Below are 12,546 nucleotides of genomic sequence, written 5' to 3' on the forward strand. Positions count from 1 at the left end.
TGTGTTTATCTGGAAAATCTTTGCAGATTTCTGAAGCAGTCTTCAAATTCACAAAGGTTTGTGTTCTCCCCATATTCCAATCTACTGAACTCTTTCTGCTAATTTTGTGCAGGACACAAAATTATGCAGGCAACTTGTTTAGATGGCTCAGTGGCAGCACTGAGCCATCCAATTCCCATTTCAAATATATTAAAATGTAATTTTCACATGTCATAATCACATTTGAGAAATCTTGTGTTGTAATTACAGACCCTTCAAATGATGAATCCGGTGAAAACCTTATCAGAAATTTAGACTCATCAAAACGATTTTTTTTTCTTCTTCTGTCTAGTCAAAACGTGAATGCACATATTTTAAATTGTCAAAATGTAATTGTGTCTAGTCAAAATGCAACACCGATTTCATGTTAAAACGGCTTGCCATACCGTCTCTGGAAACACCTGGTGGAACGTGCGCGTGCTAATTGCTGCTTCAGCTAGTCCGGTGGAGTTGAGTGGGGAAGGCGCGAGGGCGCTCTGAGAGGCGGGAGCGACTCCATATAGATAGAGGAACCATTTCTGAGAATATACGGCGCTTTGCACGAGCTGTTGTTTAGACAACTCTGAATGGTTGCCATGGGATATTGAAGAATTTCTCAAACATGCATGAAAGAATCATAGCAACACTCCAGGTATGTTTTTGATGAGGGAATGACGAAGCTAACAAGAAAAAAAAGAGGCAATTTTACACAATGCCTCCGGTTATTCTTGTATTTAAAATAAATAAATAAATAAATATTTAGCGTATATTTAGCATAAAACTGATATTGTATATCGACATGCCCAGATATAGTAAGAGAAGCCACACTTTTTTAGAGAGCTTCCTGATTTCTTGATGGCTGTGTTTGTAAAAATAAGTAAATGAAAATGTCTCTAAATTATCATATTATGTCATTTCAAATGTAGTTCTTACTTTATTTACTGCATTAAATGACTCCTGTTGACAGTCATATTTGTCATATGTAGAAGTCTCACTTAGATGAATCCCAGGTATTCTTTAAAATTACATTTAATTTTGCATCATCAACCTTTTATTTATTTATTTTTTTCACAGTTTAAGGTTACAATGAGAAAGAGGGAGAAAGACAAAAGGGTTACAAAAATCTACACAAAAAAGTAATTATTCCAATGCAAAACATTCTTGCAAACAGTAACTGAAATGATTGCAGTCATGGCAGTTCTATTAAAAAACAAACTACTTTTCTGTTGTTTTCTGTATTTTGTTTCAAGAATATAGCAATTGAATCTTCCTCACTATGCAATTTAGACTGACTGAGATACCAATAATGTAAAGTAAGACAGATCTGTGTTTATCTTTTTTTTTTTATTTTATGAATCATCACAATAGGCAACACTGTGAAACACCTAACATTGTGCTGCATCCGCCCTCTACTGAGTCTAAGCGTTTCATTCGTGAAGCATGTAGGAAGTGCTGATGTACTGGTGAAAACACGTTCAGAAGGTGTGAACAATTTGCACTGGCAATCCAGAAGTGACCTCTGCCACAAACACTTCTGTCATAACGGTGACAGGGAGAGGAAAAAAACTGTTTCCTCACAACCTGTTGCACAGTTTAAAGGAAGGAACATTGAGGAAGTCTCATTCTTACCTGGGAGTATTTGGGATATTTTTTTTTACACTAATTAGTAGTAGGTCTGTTGATTTCCTGGATTTAATATGGATGTCTAGATGGTGTGTAGATTGTTCACATGCACCCACTAAATAGCAGTCAAACTCCAATTTGACACCTGTAAGGGCCACTGTCCGGATGTGCACATTTTTAAGGTAAAAATGTTTCATTCATTGCAGAATAAGAAACGAGGGCGTTTTATATTCCTGGACCTGAAATGTGGGTCATTGCGTTCTGTGTATTAGCCGGGTAACCAGATCTGAATCAAGGAGAACAACTATGGGATTTGTCTGGATGGAGTATTTGAGCATGAATGTGCAGCTGATAAATCTCCTGACTGCATGTGATGCAATAATGATGACATTTCAATAGAATATTTCCTTGTGGAGTTTCAAAGCAAAGAGCAGTGCCTCCGGAGCAAAAGAAAGGCCTCATCCGTCAACTACGTTGGTGGTACCGTTAAACCACATGGCGACATGCATGTGGAGTATATTGTTACAAGATGGTGTCATTGAATAGTGACTAAGTTATTGTGGCATGTGGATTTAAAAAAAATCTTAATTCAAAGCCTTTTCATTTCAGCTCCTGGATCCAACTGTACTTGGCTTCATCCGTCTTCACATCAACTCTGACCAGCTGCTGTGTTGAAGATACAGCATTCTCACAGTGTAAGGCTGCCGTTGACTGTGGATGCGGTGGACCAAAAGAAAGCAACATGGTGAGTTCAATGAATCTGACAGCTAGACAAAAATAAAAAGAAAGCCTAAACCCAGCCCTCATAGATCAAGACAAATGCTGGCGCCACCAGTTTTAATCTTAGAGGTTAATATGTTCAGGGTGTTGTGCGATATTAGTTTTCTGCCACATGTTAACGTTTTGAGGTTGGCCAAAGACTCGGAAATTGTCTACAGCTGCAATATTAAACTTAATCTAAATCGCCGTCTAGAGTTCTCGATTAACCAGATATAAATATATGACGTGTTTTCAATGCAGCACTTTAGCGCGAGTGTGCAGCTGTCATATTTGCTGACGTTATGCGGTGCAACAGTGCTGAAATCTCAACGGAATATTTTGTTCATCTTGAGAAATAAAGAGTTGTGGCTCAAGAGAAAAGAGAGTAATAAGTTGATACTTCTGATAATGCACATGATGATATTCATATGAATGCATATGATTTTTTTTTTTGTGAATACCTCCCCCATCCCCAAAAAAAAAAAACAAAAAAAAAACTATCTCGTATGTTAAACATCTGTCTCTTTATCACAAGATGGCATCACTACTGATGTGTAATGTAATTAAGATCTAAAGAATACTCTGGCAATTACCTGTCTAATGGGCCGTTTATCAGCTCTCGTTCTCCAAGCTGTCTGTTTTCTTTTTTTTTTGCTGGCTGGCTCATCGAGAGGCAAGCAGATGTATATGAAATTGCTCCCAGTGTACAACAGAGAAAAGATCACTCAGTGAGACAGTTCCTGATGGCTGTGGGTCCCTTCACCGTCCCCGTCGCTTGGACTTTCTATCAAAGTTGGAAGAAGGGAAAGATCAGACATTTCTGAAGTAGAAATTGATTAGTTTGCGGAGCAAAAAAAAAAAAAGGCCAGGCCACTGCCTATTTCTGTCACTCTGACATCAATGGTAAATCGAGGGCACCCTAAGCAGCAGGAGCATTGCATGGAACATGAAACAATCCATATTCAGTTATGCAGTGGTGTGGGCGGTAGGTTACCTTTTTCCATCACCGGTGACACCTGAAAGACACCCCGCAGTGTTGCACTGACAACACTTATGAACCCGCTTGCCTCCCTGTGTGGCAAAGTCAGGGTTGAGCGACATCATGTCTTGTTGTCTTTTTGCTCCAGTGGGTGGTGTGGACTGATTGTGCCACAGCGGGGCGTATCTATATATGCGCAATGTGCATTTGTGTGTGAAGATGGGGAGGTTCGCCACATTGAACTGTAGAGCCGTGGAGTTTGAGGGAAACAAAGTTTGACAGTGATATTAGAAACAGCAAAGGACTGGAGGAGTAAAGCGTTTATGCTGCCTCCTGTTGATTTGGTCTTCTGTATGCACTGGAATCTCCAGTAGGTGCTTAGCGTCTCTGAAATAATGCCTGTTTAAAGGGTAAACAGGCATTATAGAGTAACAGTTCTGTCAACAGATTTTCACATTTTGTCTGACAATGAAATAATGGTCAGGTTTTATTAGTCTGAAGATTTATTTTGTTTGTTTTCATCCAAAGCCAGTAACTGTTTTTCTTCTTCTTTTTTTCAGAAACGTACTTACACACAGTCATTAAATTTGTCCAAACCACACAAGGGCTTTCAAAGGAAGAATGATTCGGATTCTGTTCTTGATGGAAATCGGCTAAAAAAAAAATAATGACTAAACGAAAAGATAGAAAACATTGTACCCAAAGAAAATGGGAAACTGGATTCTTTTTTATAATAAGGAAAACATGAGAGACTCATTTTATGTTTTGCATCTATGATGGGTTTTCTATTTTATTAAAATGTTGCATATCTAGTTTGCTAAAACCCAAATTTTCCCATCAAATTGGCCATCAAATTAAGTTTTCAAGTGACCTTAATTTGAACTTTAAGTTCAAATTGAGTTTTCTTTTCCCTTCACTGTAATGCAATGCTTGTTTTTTGGCATAACACAAAATATCCCAGTGAGATAAACTAAAGTTTATCTTGTTCAAGGACTAGGAGTACTTTTGGGGCGGCCTGTAGTTGACTCTAGCCTTTAAGCTGTAGTCTTGAGTCAAAAAACTAAATCCAGCTTATGCTAGACAGGAATTTTTATTCACAGAGTTCCCTAGTGTGCCGTACAAACTCTGCAGCAAATCCACAAGAAGTGCAGCACTGATGCATATCACAAACAGAAAAGTGATTTCCTAATGGAGACAGTAAAGTTGTGGAATGATTATATTTTAACTTGAAAAGCACCAAAAAGGGAACAATTGAAAGTGTCATCCACAAATAATAGTGAAACAAGAACAGAAAAGCAGACTGGTCGATGCTAAAAAGAGCAGCTTGAAATTGTTTTTTTCCCCCCACTCTTGGCTTAACTTGTATCTTTTTGCTGGAAATCCCGCAATATTGTTGCTGTAGCAAACAGAACATCTGTTTTATATTTCACTTGAGGGGAGATTATGGCCCAAAATCACTTAAACCTCCAGGAAATTATGTTTGTACATGAAGTGGATCTGTTTCTCACCGTCTACACAGAGCAAGAGAGATTCTTTCATAACTAATAATTGTATTGCTCTAAATAAAAGGACCATTGGTGAGATTTAATAACAACCGGTGTTCGAAGTAGGCCTTTAATTCACAGCCCTCATTACCTCAGAAGGGGAAAGAAAACATGAACACATTTCCACTTTAAACGCATTTTGACACGTTTGGTTAGGTAACTTTTTGAATAAAACATAGCTTTATGTCAAAGATAATTTAAGTGAAAAGCTAATGTTTATTCAAATGGTTACACAACCATAAGAATGAGTCTATATTTTACAGTGATAAATAATGCATCATTTAAAAATTGCATCAGAGATGCAGCTACAAAGCTTTTGACGGAAACCTGCCGCAGATGCAGCTTACAGATCCTCAGTGGGACTTTTTATTTTCTTTTTCTTTCTTTTTTGCATGTTTTTTTCATGTGTTGAATTACTGACCAAGCAGATCAAAGGTTTAAAATGTTTCACCTAACAGCTTCTGGTTGTGAACAATTACATTTTTAGGTCACACCTTAAACAGAAGATTACTCTAATCAGTCCTGTCTACGCGTAGGAGAAGTTGTTTAATAATTTATAGTCTGTCAACAATTACTGAATTAAAAAGTTAAACAAGTCCTCCCATCACACTGTCGAGATCATCATGTTAACAGGGTAAAGGACGTTATTTGTTCTCATTCATTAGCGCTTTATGAATTGCTAATATACAACAAATGTAAAAAAAATAATAAAATGCAGAAGACAGCTGCCATCGAACACACATAAACACCTAAACATCAGAGATGATTTCTGTTTTGACTAACATAACATAACAACATAATCTAACACGGTGGATATGAAACTTTTTATGTAAAGTAACACTATTTAAAAAAAATACTGAGTTGTCCAAGTTTGATATCCAACATCTAAAACACAACAAAAAGAAACATTTATATCCTCTGGCACTGTTGGATAAAGGATGCAGTTTGATTATGCTCTCAATTTCTTTTGTTGCTGATTGTTTTATTTTTATTTTTTTAAGCTGCATAGAGCTGCAACAGTTTTTTGAATTAATTTTAAAGATTTATCTAATTAAATTTTTTGACAAAATATATAAACTATTATTTAGCAGGGGAACCGCTGCAGTAAATACATCGCACAAATGTTATTAGCTCCTATTGCTAACAGTGATTAGCTTGGTCACTGAGTACAATCATATTTAGTCAGTTACAATATGTGTACCTATGAGGCTTGTTTGTCAGAAAATAACTATTAAGCAATTTATTAAACATAATTTCCATAAAACCCACAATTCTGTGTTAAAATTGCTGGTTTTATCTATCTGGTGTAATTTTCTAATCTTAAATATCTTGTTTCCAGCCAGAGGAAAATCAGCTTTTTATTTTACCTCAATGTCTTCCTGGCACAAGTAGATATATTCCAGGTTAATTGAGCAACACTTTTTTTTTTTTTTTCCTGAAGTACGACTGCCAGATGCAATGTGATGATCTGAAGGACCTTTTAATGTGTTTAGCTACTTTAAGATTTGATACTTAAATTTTGATTGAGCTAAAAAGATAGTTTCTTCATCAAGATGCAAATCCTCCTAGTGGTTCAGAGAGAGGGCTCCTACTGTTTTCCATCAGAGCCCGGCCTTTCGACTACAACTCAGCTGAAAGTCCCTCGGCTCTCTCTGCCTCATCATGGCGATGATGATGCTCATTATAGTAAACCTCCGCCCTCATGTCCTGCTGGGCGAATGTAAGTGATCAGCTGTAGTTTTCAACTTTAGCTGCCAAGTCAGCATTTAGATTTTATTGCTAACTTCCACCTGTTCATATGCGCGCGCACACACACGCACGCACACGCACACACACACACGCACCAGGCTCGTCTCCACAACTACTCTTATGAGCCGGGTCTTAACTTTTTAAGTAAGGCCCAGGATGGAACAGCCGCTTTGGAAAAATTACCAGTCAACAGCTGCTTGAACACCAATTGTGCAATTGTGGTGCCACATATGTGTAAATAACAATTTTTGTGTTCTTTTTCTTTTGACTCATTCTTAAGGAGATAAAACGGTTTCATAATTCACAAACGCACAGAATGAGGTTGACAGAGCTAGCCAAAACACGTGCACTGGCGTTCACAGTGTCTGCACAAGCGTGCAAGAACCATAGAGTCATTAAGTCGTCAGCAGAATATTTTTCAGATGAATTGGAGGTGAGACTGCGAGCCAACATCAGCGTCTGACCTCACAAATGTGCTTCTGGAAGAATGGTCAAAACGTCTATGAACACAACTTGTGGAAAACAATCCCAAAAGGGTTGAAGCTTTTATTGCTGCAAAGGGTGGACTTATGTTATATGAAACCTTCTGGATTAAGATGTCACTCAATTTTAACTTTCTGAGGCAGGAAAGGGGAATATTTTTGGCAATATAGTGCATATGTGCGATTGTAGGATTGTGATTGGTGGAGCAATGTTGCATTGCCTTAACCTTAACCTTAATTATGATTAACCTTATGATTGTTAAGGTTATGGTTAACCTTGTTAACCATAACATTGTTGAGGTTCACAAGTGTTTCTGAGGCAGCTGTACATTTGCTTCAGTGGGTGTGTGTGCGTGCGCGTGCGTGCGTGTGTGTGTGTGTGTGTGTGTAGGCTAGAGCCCAGAAAACCCCACTTTGTTCGTATAGATTCATCAGTGGGTGGTGGTTCATTAATTCAATTGCCCTCTGTGGTGCATCATATTAGTGGTTGTCAGATTATAGCTCTTAATTGATTGATTCATTTTTATTAGTCGTGTAATGAAATTACCTATTGACAAGCCATACAGACGGGTTCTGATCAATACATACTGGTAGTGGGTAGGATTTCAGCAAACAGCTGGCTTTTTTTTGGCTGCAGCCAACCCCCACCCCCCTTGTTTTCAAATTAGGCTGTAGACATACACAAAGTAATTCGAGAAGATAATTTTTCACAGCAATAATAATGTGTTCATCAAGAAACGCATCGTTATTTGTCCAGTAACAAATAACAAATTTTACTTGTTAAAAAGTCTGATTGTCATCTATTGAACAAGTTGTCTGTAGAACGTATGCTAATTTATTTTGTCACAATTTTGGGTGATCAATAAAACACCGGTTGATGTACATAAATTAGACAGTGGTATATCACTCCATAAACTTTTTTTCTAAATAACATTGAACATGTTTATTATTTTAGAATTTTACATTTTCAATAAGCTGCATTCATTCTGCTTCTGGTCCACAATTAAAGCTAACACTTCATTAAAACACCTTCAGATTTTATTTCTGCTTTCAGTCTTTTTTGTGTTAACACCTGCCATCAGTTGTTGTGCATCTGATGAACCAGAAGTCAAACACAGCTGTTGATTTTCTTGACTATCCTTATTTACACCTCTAACTGGAGCTATAGTTTGAAGAGGGGTTACGAAGAATCAAACTGATCTAATTTCACAAGCCTATTACAACATATAGACAATATATTTGGAAAATAGCACGGTAAACACAGTCATCGTTAAATGTGGGACAACAAGGATGTTACAAAAAATTGCACATTTCTCCAGAAATATAAAAAAAAAAGCAAGAGTTGTCAGGGAGGGTGTCGAGAGAAACTGCAACGTACAGCCTTTGGTTCTAATGTGGCCACAGTTTCTTATTTCCAGCACAACTTCAGACTAAAGATTGGAATTGTTCAGATAAAACATCCTGGGCTGACTAAAATTTCCCCCAAACCTAAAAGCCAAAAGGAGACCATGCCTACAAGGAAAGATGCTGATGAGGGTTACACGTTAGGTTACTTTCTTAAGGTGGAATTGAAGTTTTATTTTGTCAGGGTAGATTAAATTATGGGCTGTTCCAAATGCAAGCCGGTCCTGACCAAAAACCTTCAGGTCTATGTCCAACGCTAAAGTGGAGAGACCTTTAATTTTTTTAACAACAATATAATCACTCTGAGGAAAAGCCGGCATTTCTAATTGGGCGTGTCATATTTCAGAACTCAGTTTGCAGAATGTAGAATTTTGACCTTTTTAATTATAAAGAAATCCTACTTTATGCAGCATTTCATCAGGAGTGTCTCCTCCGAATTGTGCTAGAAATGATTTTGACATCCTACCGAGTGATATACCCATCAGTTGTATGTATTAAATATCACTACAAAATACAGATTTATTACTAATCAATTTTTTTCCCCATATTTGGAAAGTAAAATGTCACCTACCTCAGGGTAGGCATCTCATATAGACTAAACATCATATTTTCATTTCCCACCTTTAAAGTCAGAGGATGCAGTTTTATTCCATGACCATCTAACCTCCATGCTGTTTTCCTAATTAAGACCAGCATGTAGCTGCTTGCACAAACACTTGTGCATGTTGTATTTTAAGCAGCCTCTATGCTAATTCAAGTAGAATCTCCCCTCTTGTCGCTCTCTGGTTTATTTCTGCACTGTCTTACTTTGCTGCGGGCGTCTGCTAATAGGAACCTTGCCCGAGGCTCTTCACCTCACACACAGAATATCACCGGGGCATGATATGCACAACAAAACTGACCTTTTCCATTAGCTTTGCTCTCCTCTTTACAAGAACGCGCAAGAAGAATAGTGGTGGATATTTCTTGTATCTTGTCATGATGAAAACAAATTGGTTAATAATAATAAGGAATGGGGTGATGCTGTGTTCTCTCCTGTAGGCCATGAACAGGACATTATCAGCACCAGCATGCAAGTTTTTTTTATTTTTTATTTATTTTCGTATATCCTGCAGTCTGACCTGGTTGGAAAAGACACAACGTATGAGCACTGCTTGAGAAAGCATTTGGCTTTCTAGTATATGTTGCAGGGGATTGCTTGTGTCAGTTCCTCAGCAGTGTCGTGTAGTTTGGGTTTAAAATGGTGACAGCACATGAGGGGAAACAGCCCAGCAAGAAACATTGGCTATGAGGACCTTGTTTAATGTGCTTGACACTTTCCGTGCGGGGGAACTTGCTTTTCTCTTTGTGGCAAAACTGATCTCCACCGCCCATTGCTCAGTGTTCCTTCTCGTTCAGGCTCCACTCCATCAGCTGGCATTTGTGAGCAGTTCCCCCTCTGCCCACACACCTCTGTTTTTCTTCTCAACTTGAACCCTTTACACTTCTCTGCTAGTGTTTTGTGTCCTTATTTTAATGTTTCAAAATTTTTTCTTTGTATTTTAAATGCTATTTAATGAGTTTATTAATTTATTCTGTGTATTGACTTTATGAAAGTGTCAAACAAAAGTATTAATACCATATTTCCATTTTGTGGGGGAAATGTTAGGTCTGCAACTAAGCTACCAACATGTGTTGGTAGCTTAGTTGCTTATTTTTATTTTTATTTATTTATTTATTTTTTTATTTTAATTTATTTGACCTTTATTTATACAAATAGTCTCATTAAGAGCCAAGTTGAAATTACAATAGAAAAAAAAAATACAAACGGTAACAAAATTCAACTCATAAAATACGAGATAAAAACAAGAGCAAGCTTCATATGAAGAGTTCTGTTCTTGTCTAAAAATAAATAAATAATTGTGCCAAATGAATCAAAGTGGAAAACCCTTTGATTCTGTGTCAATGTATCACTGTGAAAAGTGGTGGTGGTATCTGTCCAACATGGGCAGGGAAACTGTTCAAAGTTAGAGATGCTACTAAATACTTGAAACTGCAGTGGACCAAACTTGAAACTAATTGAGAATCTTAATCGACAGACATTCTCCATCCAATCTTTGGATTGCTATTTTGCAAAGAATTGAAAGTAATTCAGTCAGAAAAGCTGATAGAACCATTCACATCTGTAACTATAGGAGAAGGTGATACTGCTCAGAATATAAGTGCATGCCACAACCTAGAGATTATTTTTGAAGATTTTGAAAACCATGTATCATTTCCATTCCACTTCCTAATCATATAACATTAAAATAAGACAAATTATTATCTCTAGTTGTAATATGACAAGCCTGAGAGTTATGAATACTTTTGCAATGCGATATTTAAAAAAAAAAACATGCAACACATACTTTATGCTGAGAAAAAATGCAACGATTCAATATATATTTGCCCCACAGGAAGTGAGTTAAAGCTGGAAGTTGATGTTGGAGTAATCTACCCGCATGGTTACAGAATACATAAGCGTGTAGTTTGTCATGGGAATAACTGGCCTGTTTATGCGTTTGCTGGTATGCATATAGACTGGATTTGCACACGATTGGCTGTACAGTCCACCTTACACACCGACAGCCAGTGTCTAGAGGAAAGAGAAGAGAAGTTTGATAGCAGACTTGGAGCTGAAAGCAAGTGCATCCAGCATCATTTATTTTTCAGTGTTTTTTTTATTCATCCCTGTTTAGCATTGCATCACTCCTGTTTGTTTCCATGTCCTCCAGAATGAGAGAGAGAGACACGACTACCTTGGAGCCCGGAGCCATGATGCGGAGCTTTGCATGCCTGCTTACATCTCTCACTATCCCCTCAACCAGCCATGGCAGCTGTGTCTGTAAAGAAAAGGCCATGTGAGCCTGCATTCTGAGATCTAAAGACTTTTAGCTATGTCAAAGCCTAGACCTAATTGTTTCAGTCAGGCTTCTGAGAAGATCACCTACTTTGGGATTTTTTTTGTTTTTTTTTTGAGAGAGAGTTCATTATTTTATTTCGTTGAGTGTACTCAAATCACATTGTTCCAAATGAAAGCAGCGTGAGGATCCATGCCATTTTGCTATTCGAAACCAATTTCTTCAAGTGTTGGACAAGGAAGTACATTTCACAAAAGGCATTTTATCCATCTAACAAGTAATCTGAGAAATACTTGAATCACTCTTTTTTTTTTTTACTTTCTTTTTTTTACAGCAAAGCACATAAAAGCAGGAGTGCACTCTTGCTTTTATGTCTTCAGCCATGCCCTCTTATCAACAGCTTAATTTCAAAGGGGGGAAGCAATTAAAATTGTAATAACTCATTTTATTAAAAGGTGATTGAATCTCGTTAATACTTGTGCTTCGTTTAGATTGTACACCTCCTCCTTACATGTAACTCACAATGCACAGTGGAGCATTTGACGGTTGTGTGGGAAATCTTTGAAACCACATTACTCGCGATATTGTTTTTTAAACGAGATGTTTGCATACAAATCTTATCACTCTAATATTGACTCAGATTTAACCTTTCTGGTTTTAGATCCGTTAGAATGACTAAAGTTTTCTTCTATGCTTGAACAGTCTATATTCACCTGATCATACACATGATTGTAATAAACTGATAGCTGAAGCAGATTTTGGGAACACGATTGATGAGTTTCATCTTTGCCTCATCTGAACATTGAATGTTCATCTGGAACTCTTTTAGTTTGTTCTTACAGAAATCTGCAGATTAGAATATTACTATTTAACTAGAAAATTTCTGAAGAAATTTAAACGGGGCGGACCCGGCGTTCCGACGCTGAAAGTTAGAGTCGACGCCATAGAAACCTGCAGCGCGATCGACGACATAAGGAGAATCACGAGAACGTAAATATCGCTGGAACTCTTAATTCATTGTCATTCTTTTTTTCTTTTCTTTTTAATACACAAGGTGCAGAATTTCAGAACACTGTCAAAGGTCACCATGGACAATCCTATGATGTCAC

The 12,546-nt window shown here is 37.4% G+C and overlaps 1 protein-coding gene across 1 annotated transcript in view; it reads left to right on the plus strand.

The window, feature by feature from the left end:
* The first annotated feature begins 2,223 nt into the window (after nucleotides 1-2,223).
* Nucleotides 2,224-12,546, plus strand: part of tenm2a (teneurin transmembrane protein 2a) — a 319,228-nt gene continuing 308,905 nt past the window's right edge. The window contains exon 1 of the mRNA XM_044128023.1: nucleotides 2,224-2,386. The gene's annotated coding sequence lies outside the window, so the exon portion shown is untranslated. The remainder of the gene's footprint in view (nucleotides 2,387-12,546) is intronic.

The sequence above is a fragment of the Gambusia affinis genome, linkage group LG09 (genome assembly GCF_019740435.1).
Source record: "Gambusia affinis linkage group LG09, SWU_Gaff_1.0, whole genome shotgun sequence".
Classification (NCBI taxonomy): Eukaryota; Metazoa; Chordata; class Actinopteri; order Cyprinodontiformes; family Poeciliidae; genus Gambusia; species Gambusia affinis.